Raw genomic sequence first — 22,410 nt, 5'->3', positions numbered from 1 at the left:
CCTTTATATTTCCGATTTCTATTGGAAAAAGATCTTATAAAAATAATAGCTCTAAAGGACATAATTTCTCACTAAAGTTCGACAATGTACAAGAAAATCCATTCAAGGTAAGGGATAAGAGATATTTAAGACTTGGGACACCGCAGACATGCCGAGGCTATTTTAATCAGCAGACGTACGAAATTTTGATGAAGGTTAAAAAAATGTTGAAGTTACGCATTATACGAAGGCACTTGGTACTCGGAAGTCGAAGGTTAGTCGCATTAAAATTACGACTCGGACGGATAGTCCAGTTCGTCAGATTATAATTTATTGACCTCCTCGAACAGTTAAATCAAGGGATTCAGAGTGGGAGGAGAGCAAAGCGAAGTCGTCGTCGTCGTCGTCGTCGTCGTCGTCGTCGTCGAGTATTCAGGGAGTGGAATTGTTCGTTCATTCGAAATATGTTTCCAGCATGTTAAGCGGCCATTAAAAAATATTTCCTAGTTTGCTGCGTTTATAATTGACAGAGAGGCCGCACATTTTCGAGCTCAACCATCTTTATGAATGAATACTCGACATAATTCTCGTTAAGCCCGTTCGATCCAACATTAATGTAAGAATATTCCTTAAAAGAACAAATGATAAGAAATTAAAATTTAATAACGTCTGAGATGCGTATGTTATTTAAAGCTAAATTTGTTTGTTTGAAAAATGTAAGAATGCAGATAGTATCGTATCACTGGTTACGAATGGTTAGAAAAATAATTAGGATTTGGTTGGGCCGAGAATGCAAAGTGCGCCGATAGTTAAATGTTCAACTATTCTGTCGATGTCGATGTTGTAACGTAAAATTATGACTACCGAGTTTTAATTTAAATATACGCACAAAGTATGTTCTCCATCGCTAGCTAAGGATATTGTCAGCTCCCAGTAATAAACAACAATTGAAATGTATTGGATAATTTTTAGCTGCTCGATTGCGCAACACTTGAGCATCGTCGACCGTCTTATCGCTTCTTCTTCTTCTTTTTCATCTTTTTTTCCTTTTATTTTTCAAACGATAATACGATTGACAAGTACAATTATAAAAGAAGGAGACTTCCACGATATGATATGATATGATATGATATATATATATATATATATATATATATATATAATTTTCAAAGCTGTTTGGATTGAGATAAATATAGATAATTAATTTATATTCTCTGTCACTTATAAATTTCCCAGCATTGAAATACTTTACTTCAATAGTCATTAAAAAATATAGAATAAGTACGATGGAAGGATTGAATAATCGTCGAGTGAGTAAAATAACTTAAGTAAAAAGCAAATATAATAATTTAATAATAAATTGAAGGGAGTAATAATGCGTCCAATGGAAGCGACCCTCGTTAAAGCTAATTGAAAAAAATTCTTTCAATCAATGACATTCCTCTGTAATTTGACAATTTGACACGGCGGAAAGCATTGTTTCACAATTCTTTTTTTTATTTATTTTTTTTTTTATTCTTTACTTTTTTCGTTATTTTCACATATTAAACAATAATGCCGTAGGTCGTATCGCTTTTCCCTGCAGGTTCTCGAAAATCTCTGCTCTAAATATCTTTTAAAAGAGACGCTTACTATATTTTGAAATTTGCAAATGAAGGAGAAAGAGAATGGGAAGAACCGAGACGGCGAAAGTATAGAGTAGTGAAGGGAGTGGGCGAACTTAATCGTTACGCATTACCTTAAGTAAGAGTCCGGCAATGTCCAGTGTGCTGACAAGTCCGTGACGAGGTCCTTCACTGCTGAAGCAAAAGCTACGTCGAGAAAGGACTCGAGGGAGTCGATCCGGATGGCAACCGATGCCTCTTTTCCATATGACTCGACGGTGTTCCGGCAGACGAGGCCCCCGAGGCTGAGCTGCGCGTCCTTCTCGATCCAGGAGTCGCGCGAGTCCTTAAGCTCGTGATTATAATTGCCAACTCGCTTTCTCATACTTAAGCAATGTCCTTTCGCTTATTATTCCTTACTGGTCAGCTCGTAACTTTCGACTTCTTCCCCCGAAGAAATGTATTTTATTGGTTCTATTGGCCGGGTAGCTTCGTCCTGTATTACATTCTGTATTACAATAACATTTTATTTGTCATCGTCTCTCCGTCCTCAAATATTAAAAGATTGTCCAAGCTCCGAATGTTAATTCCCTTGCTTTTCGCGTAATTAATGGGACGGACGACTGGCGCGCGCGTCGCTTCTCATTACACGAGACTGTAAATTTTGACGCTGATAAATTAGAATAATGCGAACTTTCAATTATTCAAGGATTATCAAGCACATTCGATTACACTCAACCTTGACTTTCCAACCGCTTGTATAATAATTATAATAGTAACAATATAAATAATAATCACTTGGCTATCATAGAGAGATTTTCACGTCCGTTATAGATCCTTAATGCCACTTGACGTTAATGTTAATTATCCTTTTTATTCGCATAGTGGATTGGTGGCTTAGTGGATTGATTAATGAGTGCTTGCTCGTGATGTAAGACCGATCTGCCGGTATTTCTAATAAGTAATACATGTCTTTTCTTACAAAAATTCAGAATAAGAAATAATGCTTCTTAAAAATCATTTTCTTAAAAACGAAAGGCACATATAGGTAAGAGTAGTCGGTTGAATATTTTATAATCTTATCGCTGGTGTGCGTTATGCTAAATGCCGCAATGAAAAGATAAAATAATTTAGAAATATCTGCTTTAAAAGCTGCACGTTATTATCATTGCCAAACTTTCAATTAATATTTCCGACAAAATTGCTCTTGTTATTATTCAATTGAAGGGCTCGGTTTTGTACGTCCAAAGACCCGCAAATACAATAGTTGCTATTTCATCTTTAATCTCGCAAATATTATTAATAATTAGACTGTGTCAAAAATTATCTTTATCTAGAGATAAATAAGATGATGAAAATGGCAGTGGTGGGGGTAATGAAATTAAAAAAAAAAAAAAAAAAAAAAAAAAAAAATGAGAAAATGACCAAATACTAATAAAAAGAAAACAAAGAAAACGAAGATGAGAAAACAAGGATAAAAGTAGAAAAAGTAAATGCGAAAGAATGTAAACGTTTATGAATACATTTAATCTAAAAAATGTATATTTTTGTATGAAAATAAAAATCAAAATCAAAAAGAAATAAAAAGGCATAAAATAATAATAAATAACGAGGTTTATTCGTTTGAATTATATTTAATCACTCTTTTACTTTCTTTCCTTTCTCTTTGACTTATAGCGGATAATTTAGCAGTAACACAATAATTCTAAATAGATTTATCAAGACGCGTAAGGAATATTTTATAATTTTGGCATATTTTTAGCGTTCAAAAGCTGTCTACTCGAAATAAAAAAAAAAAAAAAAAAAAAAAAAAAAAAAAAAAAAAGGAAAGAAAGTGAGACGAAGGGATAAACGAATCGGAGAAATGCAATAAAATATTTGATCCTATTATCATCATCCGTACTCGAACAACTGTCGATGGCCGTAATATATCTTTTGGAGCAGAGTCGGCATTTTTTGAAAACATTAAAATACCTTGGTCTCTCTAAAAAATAACTATCGCCACACTTCTCACTTTATTGATAAAATGGCGCAATAACTATATTCAATCAGCATGCGAATATCTTGTATTAAGGTGCCATTGTGGAAAGCTACAACTGCCTCGCCTAACAACTTGAAACATCTAACATTGAAGGTCTTGATTTCTGTTTGTCTCTCAGCATCTCAGTATGTCCGTTTCCCATAATTGCCACCAAAGTCTCTCTATTGTTGATCCCGTATCGCCGGAACTAACAGCCCCACTCACACACTAATCACGCAATGTAGAAAAGCAACGTCCCTCTCGCGTTCTAACCCCGAGCGAAACAACTGCTCTAACGCAAGAATCACACTTCCTCCTTTTCAATTTCCCGGAGCAATTAATACTTTTATGACTCGACAACGTTGCAAAAGTGCCCGGGACAATGAAAATTTTTTTTCTTTCTTTTTTTTTCTTTTTTTCTTTTTTTCTTTTTCTTTTTTTTTCTTTTTTTTTCTTTTTAACATTAGACTACAGACAGTAAACATTGCGTCAAATGATTTTAATATACACGTAACTCCGATTGCCACACTAATAAACTTTGCTTTTCTTATAATTATTATACATTATAGGGTAAAACATATATATATATATATATATATATATATATATATATGAATGGAAAATTGGGTATAATTTCTGGCACGTGCGTATGTGATAATGATGCATTTAAATCATTTGAATGTCGATCGAGAAAACTTTTTCAAACATTTTCCGTGCTTATAATTCGTTCTCTAATAATAATAAGGTACCACGAACATTTGAACTTAATGTCCTTATTGCGCAATAGTTGTCTCAATGATTACTTTTAAATTAAATGCGAATTATATATGAAAGAAGATACTGCATAAAATGATTTTTCACCGCGTAACCTGTTATAATACTTTGTAAGTTACTAGGCCATTCTCGCAATTGTATAATCATCAATTTCATTTCAATTTTATTACATTCCGCTAAAGCATATGAAATAAAATTGCCGAATAAATAAAACGAAATTTTATAAATTCTCGCGCCATACTGATATCATATTGATATTAATTGAGAAAATCTTGGCTGTGTGAAGAAAAAGTAATTTAATTTAATTCGGCATAAGCTACGACAGACGTTTCAATCAGTCAATTAAATTTCACTCGTCTTAAGATGTTACAGAAATACCATAATGCATTCCTTCTGTAACCTTATATTTTATTGGCTTGAATTCATTCTCACGAGGCATTAATTTCATTATAAAAAATAATTAAATCACGCCCATTTCATTAGTTAATATTAGTATTTATTTTTTGTTTTTTTTTTTTATTTTTTTTTTTTTTATTTCTTCTTTTATTTTTCAACATTATTAAGAATGTCGTGCGCGTGCGCGTAAGCATTTGACGTAAGTTTATCCTAAATGGAATTTCTTCCTAGAATCGCTAAAAGAGCAACTATAAAGAAGAGAGAAGAAAAGACAATTTACAAAGGAATAATTGTGAAAACAGCCATAGAGTATTAGGGGCTTAGCTTTAATTCATTATTCCTTTCCGTGAATTTTCCCCATTAAATGAAATCTCGAAAAGAAGTCAGGTATTCAAATATGTAGTTACGCGTGCACACACATGTTTACGCATTCGTGTATTGACTTTCAGCGCCGATTGTCATCGTGTGTGACGAGGATTATCTCCCCCGGGTAGACTAGGAAATGCTTGTGTTTAGCGCTCGGACGTGCGAGTGATACGTGTACTCACGCGCGTGTAAAAGAGCAAGAGGGAAGAAGTTGAGAAACGTGATGAGGACAGGAGGAGAAAATAAGAGAGAACTCGTCGGATACGAGAAGGGACGTCGAGAGGAAGAGTCGTGGGGTAGGGGAGAGCGATATTGTTGTTGTACCAATACGAAAGAGACATACAGACGGAGAAACTCACGCGTGTCTCTCACAGTCTCTCTCTCTCTCTCTCTCTCTCTCTCTCTCTCTCTCTATTTACCTCTCTCTTTACCTCTCTCATACATCCGCGTATAATCTAGCTACTGACACGTTGATACTCACGGGGAAGAGCTTCCGTTTCCGGTAATGGACGTGCTATGTAGGAAGATCGACTTTGTCCGGTGCTATAAGCCTGTTATAATGCGGTTACGGATTCGGACGTTAAGGGTCCCCAGATTTTTCAATGCGAATGCAATGATATGTTACGTGTCGTTACGCCCTTCGTTAGCATTGAATTGATTTATATAGAATTGTCTACGACATCGATATTATATTGGACTTGATTTCGAGGCAATTATCGATTAATTATAGATCATAGCAAAGGTATTTAAACTCGCTTATTTATTCATCAATATTACACACACACACACACACACACACACACACACACACACACACACACACACACACATATATATAAAACATATATATATATATATATATATATATATATGATTTACAATTAAAAAAATTAAATAAATTAAGTAAATTAAATATAAATAACATCGTTTGCTCGCGATTGCTTTGCATTTTAAATTAGCGCATATTGTGTCAACTTTTTTTCACAAATATTGTTAAAAGCGTTTATTAATGGCAAGTTACATTATCATAAACTACAATATACTCGTGTATTAGAAAAAAATACAAAAAAAAAAAAAAAAAAAAAAAAAAAAAAAAAAAATAGACTAAACAAAAACAAAAATAAGGAACTTATTGGTAGAATAATTAATTAACAATGATCGCTATATTAAACATATTGATATGAAATATTAGACATATCGATGCAACTTTATGACCGAATAGAGAGAGATATTGGAATTGTAACGTTTTAATAAGTACCAGTGTGATTTATACGACTGCGAGTGAGAATGCGAGGGCAGGGAGAGAGAGAGAGAGAGAGAGAGAGAGAGAGAAAACGAAGAAAATCCATTCGTGCATCGTGTGATTAAATGTAGTTTGTACTCGGCGCTATCGAGTGAGCTATTTTAAATTAAATAAAGACAATGAATATCCCAATGCTGCCAGAATCTTAATCGAGAAGACAATATTCGCGAAAGTATCGATACAGCTGACTAATTCACATTATCGCAAAAACAAAAGCATAAATCTTTGCTCCGTCGGACTGGCTGTTGATCTTACAAAAGTTTTTGATGAGTTTATCGATCGAGCGATACTCGGAAGCGAGGCGATCGATCCCAAATGCTCAAAATATGATCGTTCGACTTAACCAAATAAAGCATCAAGAGTTAAGAATGAAAAGTAAACTTAATAGTAATAGGAGCGACTCCTGATTCCTGGGCCCGAATGTATTATTGATTAAGTCGATGGGTTTGTTGACGAAACGTCGTGTCGATAGCGGTCGCCGCTTCAAAATCCCCTCCTCCGTTTTCAATGATATCGCTCGGGGATTCGCATCGCCCGATCACTTTGCCAATAATAATCCTTATATTATAACTAATGTCGGTGGCCAATAAAAGAAATTAAGAGGAGAGATAATGTTTTCTTGGAGAATATTCGCCAGAGCGGTATGTGGTAAGTTGAGATGCTTGGGTTGGCTCGTGATAGAGAGGCTCGTGGGTAACAGCTCGTCGAGTCATCGTTTTGGAATGAAGATAAGGAACGTATAGTGCGCTAACCATCGCCGTTACTCATTTACTCGGTTATGAAGATAGAATGGGACCTCGGTAGCAGGATACCCATTCGACTCCATTAGTATTTGAGAAACGTGATTTGAACGAGGATGCGCCGTAAATTCCTCTCGATTGACGAAACGACAAGTCGAGAGACGGGACGAACAATGCCGCCCGCCATCCTTCGACTATACAGAGTCGTTATTCCGGGGATATGATTTGTAAAAGGTCCGTGAGTAAGGAAGATTAATAATACCGGGATTCTATTGATTGTAATGGGAGAGGGCGTTTGACAAATAAATGGTCGTCTAGGCTCGATAACGATTTCTCATTCGTACATTTATTAGTCATTTACCACGGCCGAGCCTCGAGATGTCCAATCCCACTTACTCTGTGCAACAACGAGCGTTAAAAAACAAAACCAAACAACAATAACAACAACAGCCGAGGCTTTTTATGAGAAAAATGAACAAGAGCATGGGATGTTAATGGGTAGTGTAAGCCACGTATGACTCGTACGCGACATCTAATGGAATCGTGTGCGCGCGATGCACCTCTTGTTCCTCGTTCTCTTGTGCCTCGTTGCCACCTGTTAAGAACAAAAAAAAAAAAAAAAAAAACGAGAGAGCAATGGAGCAACGTTACACAACGAGGGCAAAGTATTTTTAATCGCCAAGCGTCATTGGAAGAGTCGAGCGAGCTCCATTGCCGATCGATCGATCGATCGGCCCTCTTCATTCGTAAAGCTCGGTTTTACGGATCTCCAATTATAATCCAATGGGAAGCGGAGATCGCGATTGAGAGGCTGTCGCGCCTCGATCGCCTCAATCCCTCCCCCACCCTTATTGCCAAACACCGGCACTCCCGTATAATTGAAAGAGCGCGAAAATGTTGGTATTCTCTAGCGTAGTTAGGGCCGACGTAGGAAGGTCCCCCCAGCGGACTCTGTGCACTCCTGGCCGTGTAACCTTCAATCGCGAGCCTACGGCCTAGTAAAAATAAAAAAGCGCCTACCGACTCCACCGCCTCCCACCCGTAATAATCCCAATAGATAATTTATTCCTCGCGTCGGGCATTGTTAATTAAATATGAGGCAGATGGTCGGACTCGACAATTAAAATGCCGAAATGGGCAGAGTCCCGTCGCTCATCGCGCGTCGAGCCTCTCACCAAACCAAAACTAATTCCCGTGCGTATAAGTAATCGAGTCTCTCTCCTCCGGCTGGTAATCCCGACGAAGCCGATTCCTACGGGCGACACTCGCTGTCACCGCACTACTGCTGCAAACCCTCGTCGAAGGTTAATCGCGAGCGGGCCCTTTAAGAAGGAGGGTACGCTCTCTCGCTCACACACGCACAATCTCTCACGATCTCTCTCTCTCTCTCTATCTCTCTATCTCTCTATCTCTCTATCTCTCTCTATCTCTCTCTCTATATATATATATATATATATATATATATATATATCTGTCTCTCTCTCCCTCCCTCTCCCTCTCAAGCTTTATCGCCGGCTCTCGTGGGACCGCTCACGAGCAAAGTCAACGGGACTTTTATATCTCTCGTCGTTAACCACTTTATTAATTTACGAGGGATAATGGACCGGGCTAAGCCGTATTCAACGGGTGTGTGAGTCTGATGATGGTGGTGATGATGGTGATGGTGATGGTGATGGTGGTGGTGATGGTGGTGGTGACGGTAATGGCGATGATCGTGGTGGTGGTGGTGGTGGTGGTGGTGATGGTGATGGCGGTGGTGGTGGCGATGGTGATAACGGTGATGACGATGGTGATGATGGTGGTGGTGACGGTAGGATGGCGACGGTGGTGATGGATCGTGGTGTGGCGGGAACGAGAACGGGGGCGGAGAGAGAGAGAGAGAGAGAGGTTAATAACGCGTGCCTATAGACTAGGACGTTCGGCTGGCGACGAGTTGGTACACCGACAACATTTCTTGGGGCTCGACTGCTTTTCCTCCTTCGTTTCGCGACGAGCGGTAAATGCATTTTAAAGACGTTAGGTCAGATTTATTTTAAAGTACACTGATCCCGGTTCCTCCCTCGGCCTCTCTTCCTGCACATTGTTCTCGGCTTTAATGCCTTTGACCCCGTAACGGAGCGGGCAAATAGTTTTTTAATTTCATTTTGGGCCCCTCCTACCTCCCGAGACGCTGCTCAATTTAAATGTCGCTGCATTGTGCTGCCAGTGTCCTCCTTTATTACGCTCCCTGCGCATCCTCCCTCCTTATAATTCAGTTTTCGTTGAAGTTCGGGGCAAGAGTGTCGCGATGCCAGATCCTTCGATAATTACTAGCGGTGAGCTACAATTTTTTTTTTTTTTTTTTTTCCATTATCGCGATAATTCTGTCGAGCCCTATAAGTTTAAACGGCTACGGCATTATTAATCGCCGCGGAGAACGGCCTGCGTCACATTACCAATTAACAATAATGATAATAATGACAAAAACCTCCGCGTCGTTCGTCTGTCCTTTTCTATTTCAATAGTACATTCATAATATAAAAAAATGTATTTGTATTCTCGTGAGCTATTGTATAAATTGACGTAAATTGATCCTAAAGTTGCCTATAATTATCTTGAATTCAATTCGTATACAAAGCATCCTCGAAATTATATTATTAGCTCTAAATTCTTTTGAAACCTCTTCTTGCGTCGAATTATTTTCGTACGAGCGATAAAAGGCCATTTTAATGATTTCTCATTCAAAAAATTCTTGTAAATTATTTTTTGCGAGAAACGCTCCCATAATTATTCCATAAGACTCGCTTTACTTTACGAAAACATATTTTCAACCCCTTCTTCCCCTTCGACGCCACCAAAAAAATCTCCCCCCCCCCCCGCCCGACGAATAACGTGAGTATGAGCGTGTATCGCTTCGTGAATGCTCGTGGGCCTGTATTTTGCGAGACAAGGGTGATGCGATGGAGATTGCATGTGTGGCGAGCGAATGCGAATAAACGTGTACTCTCTCTTTCTCGTATACTGATAACGCACAAATCGATTTTTATCTATTATGTTAATAATTTTGTTTTTATTTTTGTTTTGTTTTGTTTTGTTTTGTTTTGTTTCTTTATCTTCAATAAGGACGTTTAATTTTACACGTTTAAAAATTATATAAAATTTTATAAAAAAAAAAGCAAATAAATAAATTCATGAAAAATAACTACATCTTCGTCGTGTATTTGATACTGGATAAATGAGTTTGTTTCATCGACAAATTATCGATAATTACATATAGTTTTTCTTTCTTTCTCTCTCTCTCTTTTCTTATATAATATAGAATATTTTTATATATTCTTTATATATATATATATATATATATACGCTTGATCGTACGTAAAAATTAAATTTTAACCGACCGTATTATCTATTAAAAATAACATTATTTTATAACTATACTTTCTGTTTATTTTCATTATACATTATAATTGTTAGTTGACATTAATATTAAGTACTCATGTTGTTTCAATATAAATATATAGCTAATAAACTATTAGGTTCGATGAAATAAATTTTACTAACCCTTTGTTACTTATTAATTATTATTTATTTATTTAGAATCATACAGATATTATCGATATAATCAGTGCAGGAAATAATCGTTCTCCTAAGGCTAATGGATCTGTTATAAAAAGTGAAGAATGACGTTACAAAAGTTGATCTAAAATGTAGAGCTGATACGATTGTATCGATGTATTAATAAACTCCGTTGGATAATTTATATAAATTAATAAGCTATTGTAATAGTCGAAACAGCGAGAATAACAATAATTATTAATATTTTGTCAGCAACTGTTAGTGTGACGTTTACTCAAATATTGGCAAATCACAAAACACATTTTGACTTTTACGAAAATACATATTAAAACTGTATTGATAAATTGGTAAATAAATTGGTAAACTTAATCTCTCAATTGAAGCTAAATATTTAATAAATAATACTGCCGATGATTTGGTGAATGATAATTTGGAAAAAGAATTTGCTTTATTCGTTATAATTGTCTAATTATTAATTTATTACTTTAATAATCGATTTAAATGCTCTAATTTATTTAAATTTCGTTTAATTATAAAAATATACTCAAATATATTATTACAACGATATTATTCTCGCAATATTATTGTACTTATTGTCATGTAATCTTATGGCATACTCATAAATATCAAAATTAATCATACGTTTGCAAAAACAAATATACTTATAACAGATTTTAAGCATTTTTGACATATTAATTCTTCCAGATCGCAATTACGATAACAGGCTTATCAATTCTAATGAGAAATGTCTTAACTAATTTTATGTGAGTGGGCTATTGAATTTTGAACAGACTAAAAGATTAATATTTTACTATTCGTTAATCTTATTATCTCTTATTGACCATTTTATTGAAAAAATATATAAATATGTTGATTATCGATATAATTCATTATAGCTTTAAAACTTGCATATTTAACAGTCAACTAAAATATTAGAATCTTGACAATTGGATGTAAATAACTAATTAATCGAATTGATTTATTGTAGTTATTTGTTATTTAAAATGCCATGTAAAAGTCAACTCCATTTACGTGAAAATAATTATTGATAAATCTTAAATTAAAGATCGACTAATGAAATAAGAGGATCGCCATTGTTGTAAAATTTTCTATGAAAAACGAAAATTTACATTAATTATGCAATTATGCAAAAATATTAAGAACGACTCGCTGTTATTCCCCATGCTCATTAATACACGTCAGAAGAATATTCCGTTATTCTTCAACATTATTTCACTGAGATTTGAAATGTTGCACCAAAAGGCAATTGTTCCCTTATATTTACGCGAGAAGAAAACAAGTGCAACGTAAATTCTCTGTTCGCTTTGTGTATGCTCGGCCCGTCCAAATGAATGTTTTAAAAGCAAAATGTCGCAGTTTGAGTAAACTGTTAAGCTAACAATATTATTTAAATTAAAGCATCCATTGCTTTAATTTATTTAGCAGTTTATAAAGCACTATAAATTATAAGCTTGTACTATATATTATAAACACGTAATGTAGACGTTTTCTACGACTAATTAATTTTCAATTAATTTTGATAACATATGTATTACGTATCTCATAGGTTATGTTTCGTTAACAATATACAATTTCAAGCTCAAGTTGAAAATTATATCAGGCATATTTAGCTTCGATTGGTAATGTAAAATTTTAATATCTCAAACTATTAATGGAAATAAGAAATCGATTCGTTAATCTCAGCACATTCTCTTTTACATTTTGTCCGCATTATTACATAAATTTTTGTTTTGTTTTGTTTTGTTTTAACGTCAATAAGAAAAATTTTTTGCAATATTAGACGGAAAATTATTGTTTCATCCAAAGTATTAAAAGTGCATCTAATAAAACAATCTAATAAAACAATGAAAAAATGTGAATATTGATTTTTAATGTACTTATAATTTCATTAAACGTATTATTCTAATATTAATGCAACTACACTTTACCCGATCGATCAAAAGAGGTAAACAAAGCAATATTTGTTAAATTAATAATTATTTAAAAACTTTACATATAAACTAATAACATTGACGAAGCCTCGATCATTTCTATATTTGTTGACATTGTTGTAATTGTATATATAGAAATTTATAAGAAATTTGAAGAAATTTAAGAAATACTAATGTGAATAATTTATTAATATAATAGCTTTAAATTTTGAATTGGCGCAATTAAATTGTCGAGTAAATCGAAGCTTTTCAAGCACTCGTAATTAAATACTGTCTCCACTCCCTTAAATATAATAAGAATTACTAAATATATCGTGAAAATAATTCATTATAATTAAGGAACTATTGCGCGCTATAAATTATAATGGAATTTAGATGATCCAATGACTGTAAAAGACAATGTACAAATGTCATATCCTTTTACGTTTAAAATTTTGCTCATTAGCTTATTTAAAAGTTGAGCTACCATTCTCTCTGAATTCATATATGTCGTTAAACAATAGGTTTGCCGTTCTCTCTCTCTCTCTCTCTCTCTCTCTCTCTCTCTCACACACACACTCTCTACCCAACTGAATATCCCTAGCAAACAAAGGAGTCATATTCATAAGTGCTCTCCGCCACAAATCCCAGGAAACGCTAGAGTTTTATAATTCGACAAAAGTAACGAAGATATAAGCAAAATGCAATATCCAGGAGTCTTCTCTAATTTCGTCATCGGAGTGCATCAACTTCCCTTGCATTAACCTCGGACTCGGCACCGATCAATAAGCTTGTCACGGTCACGATTAAAATAATTCACGATACGCGAATATCGTCGAGCAGATTGCGAATTTCATGCCGGAGCGATAAGCTCCCTTAGTGCGCGATTGATGGAAACCTTCGCTTGGATCGTTGAAAAAAAGCGCGAGCTAAGTGACCATGTAAATTGAGGTGGGATAGATGGGTTGGGAGGGGAGCATCGATCCCGGGAAGTGTACGACCCTGCAAACTCGGGCCCCGTACTTGGTATTCTTGAGCGCGCGTGGGTGCGTATGGATGTTTGTTTGGTCTCCGTTTTCCGGAGCTAAGGTTCTCGACGAAAGAAGAGAAAAGTCCGAGACTCCATTGGATGAATCTCGAGGGAGAACGGAGCTTAAGATGCTTATGCCGCCGCGAGTGAGCGACTGAATGGGGGAGGGGGAGGGGTTAGCCGCGGCTTTATGAATCCCGAGGGCTAATCCATAGAGCAGCTTTTCCAAACGTCCGTAAGGAATTTCAGCGCGAATACCGATCGATCAATACGTCTCCCATTTTTGCTCTCTTATTTTCTCGATTAGCGCCGTTGTGATCTACGATCTCCCAGCATTCGCTGCACAACGAGGAATTAAAGTTACTCGAAGAGAACGCGGACTTGCCAAAGAAGAAGTCGGCTCTTTTTCATTGGCGGACACGTACTTTTCAATTTGGTAGAGTATTTTCATGGGACTCACGAGGTCGTGGGATGACATTGACGGAATGAGTGTGTCGCTATTACGAGTTGAGTAGTGAGGTTTGAAACAAATTTTTCGTTCTCGTTGACACATTTGAATCAAATTTCTATGAAAATGCCGAGGGCAGATTAACATCTAATCGGCACTTGTAAATGATTAGCCAAATTTTATCGTCGCGTTGAAGAATTATAATTGTTATAAGTAGTAAAGAAAGCCGCGCGTATGACCGTATTAAGTCGAACGAGTATTCAGGTATTTCTATACTATATGAAAAATATTCAAATTCAAATTCAAATTTTTAGTATAATCCGTTGCAATTGTGAGTATAACTCGATTTACGTTTACTTTAATTTCAACGCTCGACGCATTCTAGTCAAAACGAAGCGCATTAAATTTTCATTCCCTTTCATACTCATCCTGTCGAGTCCTCCTACGACGCATTATACAGCCATTAAAAAATAATTGAAATTATAATGTCCCTTGGAAAAGACGTGCATGAGAAGAAACAAGGATAATTTCTCGTGCCTTCGCTGTAGTTAAAAGGAAACACTTTAACTCGCCAAATACAGCAGTGTGCGAGCACCGCTCGCCTTATCTAAAATCAATGAATAAACCTGCTGACAATTTTTAAAACTGTCATACGATATATCAGCAACTTCTCGCGGTATTTTTTCACATCGGCTACAATGAATTTCAGTTTCACGACGTTGAATAAAAAAAAAAGTCCACAGATCGTGAAAAAGTCGCCGACGATCTCTATTCATTAAGTAGACATTGTAAGCATACGAACAAGCTTAATTTACAAAAATATTATCCTTCTTCATTCGTTCTCGTAAAAACAACAAAAAAAAAAAAAAAAAAAAAAAAAAAAAAAAAAAAACAGTCAGTTGAGCAATATTTTATACCGCGTTTATATAGACGAATTTATTTACTGAATTTAAGGAAGGATATGCTGTATGTATTGTTTATTGAATTTGTATTGTACATTCAATCTATTGCGTTGGACTCAATTTTTATAATTTACAGTATATCGGTGTATTAATCAAAGAAAACATTGCTCACATACGTCTATAGAATATTTAATAAATTTAGTTTTTATGGGATATCTCTTCGTGTTTTTGCTTCGTTCTTTTGTTGTTTTCGTTTCATTGTTCATCTGCAATTAAAAATATTAAATACCTCGTATAACGCACCAATGCCATACAAATGTATTTTGAGATGCAAATATTTCCACTACATTATTGTAGGTCAAATACACTACTGGACAAAATTAATTTATGCAACTCTACAGTTTCTTAGCTTTATATATATATATATATATACATATATATTATTTGTATATATTTTAAATTAAAATGAAATAAGCATATTATCGAAAGGATAATATTTTTCATGACAAATAACATTTGATGAGTTGTCGTTATTAATTTGTAAATATACATAAACTTCTTTTTCTTTTTTTTTTTTAATGTAATAGAAAGATTTTCAAATATAATGTAAAAATTAGTTTAAATACGTATAGAAGATACTAAACTGGAAATTTTCGTTCAATTGTATGAATTGCTAATACTTTATAGTTCGTTTAATTCGTACATCTTATAAGTACAATTACAAGTATTACCGAAAAGACGTGTAAACATTAGGTTAATGATTAATGGTTAATTTCAAATTTTTGGAATTTCGTTTTACAGCTCATTTCAAGAATCCGATTTAAGAGCTTTAAAGCAACGTCTTTCAAAATAATTTAAAATCGATTTCAGCTATAGTTGAGCTCACAAATATGAGGCCTAAAATTGTGTCACTAAAATTCCAAAATTTTAAATTCTAAATTTTCCATAATTTTAAGGGGTTTCTCTATTCATTTAGCAATTCATTTATTATTGTGGTTTATCATATTATTATTTTGTTGGCTCGATTGTAGGATAAATAAAGCAAAGTGTTTTGGAATAACGTTTATGCTCATTTTATGATAACCTTAAATTATATTAGGTACATGTATAGCTTAACAAGGTGAAACACAAGATATTGTAATTAAAAAATTATGATTATCAGTTTTACGATTGCCCTAGAGCATCGAGCATTATGATTTTCAGTCGAATAACTTTGCGACGCAAGAATTTACGATTTAATAAAGTTCTTTGGAAAACTTATCGCATGTCTGTCTAGCGGCATTATCGCCCACCCCCATCCTCCCGCCGCAAACTCATCCCAAGGAACGTCAAGATCGACATAAGCTAACGATTGTTATCCAAATCCACGCCATTTTATCATTTTATCATTTAGAGGCTCTTGGTGATTACACGCCGACGTTAGTTTATGCTTTCCTGTACATTTACATATTATATATTTACATAAATATTTCCAACTTTCTTTTCATTCGTTTCGAAAACTCGTTCTTGAGTAAAAATACTTTCTCTTGATCATCTAGTAATTGGCAATTTTACTCCGATGATTTATTTACAAATAAAACTGTCGAGGCTCTTCGTAATTGGCCTCTCTGCATTGTAAAACGCATGAACGTGTAATTAATACAACGTCTCGTGTACGTTTCGTTAGACTACCCTGACAATGAATCCTAAACTGAGGAACTGAGATGAAACGGCTTCACCGTAGAGTTGCAGCGCGTAAATACTGACCCGTCCACTCGGGCCCCATGGAAGCTCGTGTAACGCGATCGCGCGACAAATGCAGGCGCATCGCGATAAATGAAACTTGGGACACAATTGCCGGAGCCTCGTGTTGCCTAAAGTGGCCGGTCGATGACGGCTTGAGTGCCTTTGACGAATGCCGACTAATTGGCGCGGATCGTCCCTCCCGACGAGCCGACTACGACGAATCATGCGGCCATCAGCACCGCGGCAATCCTAATCGTCCTCCCCAAACTCGTGACGATATCCTATTGGAAAGTAGCTTTGGGGAGTTGGGTGGGGGGGGGGGGGGGGGGGGGGGGGGGGCTCGACGACGAGCTTTTCGGACACCAGGAAGTGTTCGAGCGCTTCTCTCTCCCACGTATTTTCATACAAACCCTATCATCGATTGGATTATCGGGCTTTTAACCTCTCGATAACTTGGGCGAGTCTACGGTTTGTCGAAGGCTGTGCACGTAACGAGCAACAGTTTCGGGGTCGATTGCATTTAAATGGAGATCTTTCCTCAAATACGTAACGCGTAAGCCTAAGAGCGTGACGCTTGATATTCAAATGGTGAACGATATACGTGCGCTTTTCAAAATATCAACGAGCTGCTCGCAATTACAAATAATAAGAGGCTGTGAGATGTATCTGTGGTATCGGTGCTGTATCTGCGGCCACGCAGTCCGGCGCCTGACCCGGTAACTTTATTACCGATTATTATAACGGAATGTAATTCCCTCAGCCGATGTATTATTCATTACAATTTTAACATTGGACTGTTGAGTTACCATCAACGATCGTATTTTAAATCAGGAGATATATTTGCTTGGTAATGGTTAAGCAGCTAATCCAACGGCATCGCCAACGTAAACGTAATTTATAAAAATATTCATAGATTTTCAAATACCTTCTGAAGCACTCGCCACCTCTTTCCAGAATCGACATTCTTACAAAGTCGCATGGAATGCTCGGATTTCCCAGGCTTTTTCACGTACTTAAAGAGGAATTATATACAGCTGCAGCGCTCCGAATTCGTCATGTCCTATGGATTTGTAGGATGAAAAAACATCCGAGCGAGCGGATGACTCACCTCGACAGCTATCCCATCGCGTGTGCTTACGAATGTTTGATTGCGCGTCGGAAACATCTTAATCCACACAGTCATTGTCTCCCATGTAACTCCCCGTGCTTTCTTTAATTGCACATTACATGATTGAACGACGTGCCGGAAATTTTCATTGCTATTTTGTTTGAACGAGATTCGAAGGGCCTGAGAGACAATTGATAGGAAAAACGAAATAAAGGAAAAAACATTTTTACATGTAATTACTGTGTGCTGAGAAAGTTGTTCGAATTTTTATGTATGCAGAAACCTGACGTCATCGACATGACAAATAACGTACGTTAAAAAGAATCATTTAAAGCGTTTTATTTTCAACTGCTAACAAACTTCAAGCATGTGAATAGTAATTAATGGAAATATAATTTTCTAGCGATAATTTTCTTCTTTTTTTTTTCTTTATTTTTTTTTAAATATTCAAAGCATCGTGAAAAATTGAAATAACGTTTAAAGTTTACGAGGCATAGCTATTAAAAAAAAAAAAAAAAAAAAAAAAAAAAAAAAAAAAAATCCCACAGCCTTCTCTTAGTACTTTGCTTATATTGTAAAAGAAAAAGAATTTACTTTTATAATATTATCGGATTAATAAATATTAAGTAGAACTAGTAATGCATATAAAATGAGTATTTGAAAAATTAGTTTTTGAAAATACTACGTTTAGATGAAAATGTAATTGTGTAGAAGAAGAAAAATGTTGAACAACGTTGAAGTAAATTTTATTTTTCATTTTTAATATTGCCGTTATAAGGTCCAAGGCCATTGATCGCCTGTGAAAAAGTAACAAACCATTGTGAAAATTCTTAAGGAAAAATATAAAATTGTTCCTCAAAAAAAAATTACAAAGACATTTTTTTCATTAGAATTTGAAATTTTAATTAGAATTCCTCAGAACGCGGGCCATTAAAGCCAAAAATAAAATCTTACATGAGGTGGCATCACAGGTTGACATGGCATACACTTGTTCAAATTTTTAACTAAATTTTTCTGTAACATTAATCTTTTAAATTGCTCCATCGTATAGATAGATTGATGGATAGATGGATGGATGGATGGATGGATGGATGGATGGATGGATGGATGGATTGATTGATGAATAGACAAATAGATAGATAAGTAGATAGATGTTTAAGAGGTGAAGAGAGAGAGAGAGAGAGAGAGAGCGAGTAATAAGTAGGAAAATTGTGAATGCCGAATGCACGAAACAAGTAGAGTTTATCGAAGATGTAAATAATGAGGTGCGGGGTCGGTCGAGGGCTTATCGAATTCTAAAAGTGGCAAAGTCAACGATAAATCAAGGTAGGAACGTCGAGGCGCGCTCGTCTCAACTGCTCCGAGGAGAAAAGAACACGAGGAATAAATGGACGAGGTCCCATAAAAAAATGCCCAACATTTTGCAAAAGGCCCAACTCGCGTGCAATGGCCTTCGTAGAAATTTCGTGCCGAACTCGATGACGAAGTGTAAGACACGAGCGCCGCTCGGGCAAACAGAAATCGACTTTTACCTATTTTTATGAGCAGCCGGAGACTGCCGAGACACGCCAAAAACGCGCTAAGCTCGTCTGCCCCCGCCTACTCGCCTCCCTACGATTACGAAATTCGCGAGCGGAAAAAAATTCCGCCATCGATTGCGCGCGCCACGGCCGAGGTTACGTAGCCGAAGCGCATGCTTTCTCTTCGCTTCCTCTCTCCCGCACTCATTCGCCGCGACTCTTCTTGCAATAGGCCAGCCTATCGCGGACACTTAGCGTCGCCATTAACGACGCAACCTTTTGCGCTCGCCAGCCCGTCGATGGGACTTGCGTAAGAATTTCGAGCGGTCGTTCATCCTCCCTACCAAGAGCTAATTAATCAAAACGAAACGACCCTAAGCCCTTCGCACCTCGTTTCACACTCGCGTCGAAAAGCAATTAATAATCGCCCTATTCGTACATTTTCTCAATACTAACGTCTCGCACAACTTCGACCACACTCTCGGCAGTCTATATTGGGCTTTTATCGATACTTGGTTGTATTCGTTGCAGCCGTTCTCTATTGTTGACTATTGCGCATCGCTCGTTGCTGATGGTCACTTTTTTATATTTCGCTCAACCATCGTCTCGGTCGCTTAAAGCAATGAACTCCCTACCTGCATACTCAACCATCGTTGGTGCTTTATTAATTGACAATTACGATTATGTGTGGGGCAAATCAGCCGTTAAATACTATGATCAAATATCATTCTCCATAAATTGAATGAATTTGACGTTGAATTTCATTTTTATCGTATTATCACCTTATTCACTCGAATATTCACTGATATTCGTTCGTTTGCAAATGTGCGTCTTCTTAATCCGTGAACGGAAACAATTAGACGATACAGCCATGCTGTAGCCACTGACGTTTGAGACATTGTTATTTATTCCAAATATAAAGCATTTTTTCGATTTTCTCCGTTATTTAGCCTCGTCCCGAGAGCAACACAGACGATGACGGCAATTCTACAGTACAAGAACAAAGACAAAAAGTGGTCTCGGCTCTCTCATATCGCCAACAGTTCTCATTGGCTAATGCTAATCTACCTTGCTACAACTCATCAATGCCAATACGTCGTTGTCGATTTGGATTTCTGGAGCAATGGAAGATATATCATTGGAAATTCGATCCACTTTCAACGTTATAAAATATAAGTTTTCGACATTTCGAATGAAAACTAACGTGCATCACAGCTGACCTAAAATCGCCGGGAAGTAAAGTCTGGCAATGTAAACTTTATTTTATTATCAGATTCGCGGAAATCTCCATCGAGCGCAAATCTTTTCCTTAATCCACGTTCTTCCAATCATATCAACTAATCAACGTCGCCAACTATCAAATGGGACGAGTGACACTTGATAAAATAATCGCTTATATCTTAAAAGCAAAATCGCTCTCTTCGGCCGATTGGTTTATCCTCGAGAGATAAATATTCGCCACGGAGCCCGATAATCCGCGAGAATCGTAAAATATATGAGAATAATAGGGAGAGCCAGGCGAGAAAGTGTGCCAGGAGAGTCGCGAAAAGTGTCGCTCGTGCAGCGAGGAGTACCGTACTCGCGCGATTCACCTTCGCGCATGCGCGCCACTTGACGAGGCGCGCGACCAGCAACGCGCGCAGTCGCGTCTCCGCTCCGAGATAATCGCACCGAGGAAATTCGTTACTACGATGAACCGAGCATTCTGCCCGATTCGCTCAAAGCTTCGGCTCCAGCATCCGTTATCTCGGGCTTATCTCTATAACCCATAAAGTACTAAAGGTCTTTTGGTACTGGTAACGCGAGGGTTTATTAATTACGTAATAAATGGAAATTAGTGGTCTTGGAGAAATTTTGTGATAACGTATGAGAGTGGATAAGTAAGTAAGTACTGTACGACCGACAAAAGCCATTATTGGCATAAGAAATTTTTTTTGCATAAGAATGTGTCTGGAAGGTAAATGAAACTTTGGCGATTTGGGATGTTTAAGATTTAACATTGGTTGACATTAATGTTGGAAGAGTTTTTACGATGCCTCCTTCTCCTTCCTTCCCTTTACAGATGTATTTTACCAATGTATTAGCGATAATAATGTCCACGATATTTTATTCGGAAACCTAAGCACCTAACGTACCCATTTTCTTTTTTTCTACTATGACTGAACGCTGTATATGATAGTATTATTACCAAAGACTAAAGCATATCTATGGCGAAAAATGTAATTAAGTTGTCGAGGTCGGGATAGACGAGCAGCCTATTTTGTCAGTCGGCTGTATTAATATTTGCAGCCATTTAACGTATCTAATCATTTAATCTTAATCCAAGTCGAAGCTTCCTGGCTTTCCAAGTAAATTCCATTAGCGGCCTGACTAGCACCGACTCTTATCGTCCATCAGAGTTTCCATGTCGTTACCGGCTATTTATTCTCACCAGTTTCGCTAAATTATCCTACACCATTACTCGCCGCTAATAACGATTTAACTAATGAACGCGAGACCGTGTCCCGGATACAATGCGACCTGTGGACTGTCCGTGCCGATTGTCGCTAAGCATCCAAGTGCCCAGACGCTATTAGACGTCCACGTCATTTTATCTCACATCGACCATTGAAGCTCGCCGCCAACCATATGGTCGTACTAAATTTTACATGTTGTTGTACTGTTGTTAAACAGCTTGGACACGCTCATTGGCCTTCTTTAGACTCGATTGCTTCTAATGTGATTATGTCGGGCAAGATTTTACAGTTGTTCGTCCAATTTATTGGATATAAATAAAGGTAAAAGCGTCGCGAACGGTTAGTGGTGTCACTTGGCTCATTGTTGTTGCTTATCCAACAATAATTCATTGATTGCGCGCATTTTTCACAATTATACAAGTACTATTCGTTCAAATACTTCTTTTAAGACACTCTAGATTGCGATAACATATATATATATATATATATATATATACATTTAATGTATATCGAGCGTTATATAGACGAAGAGGTAAAAAAAAAAAAAAAAAAA

The sequence above is a fragment of the Ceratosolen solmsi genome, unplaced genomic scaffold, assembly GCF_000503995.2.
Source record: "Ceratosolen solmsi marchali unplaced genomic scaffold, CerSol_1.0 scaffold43, whole genome shotgun sequence".
Taxonomy (NCBI): Eukaryota; Metazoa; Arthropoda; class Insecta; order Hymenoptera; family Agaonidae; genus Ceratosolen; species Ceratosolen solmsi.
Note: the sequence above shows the minus strand (reverse complement) of the source record.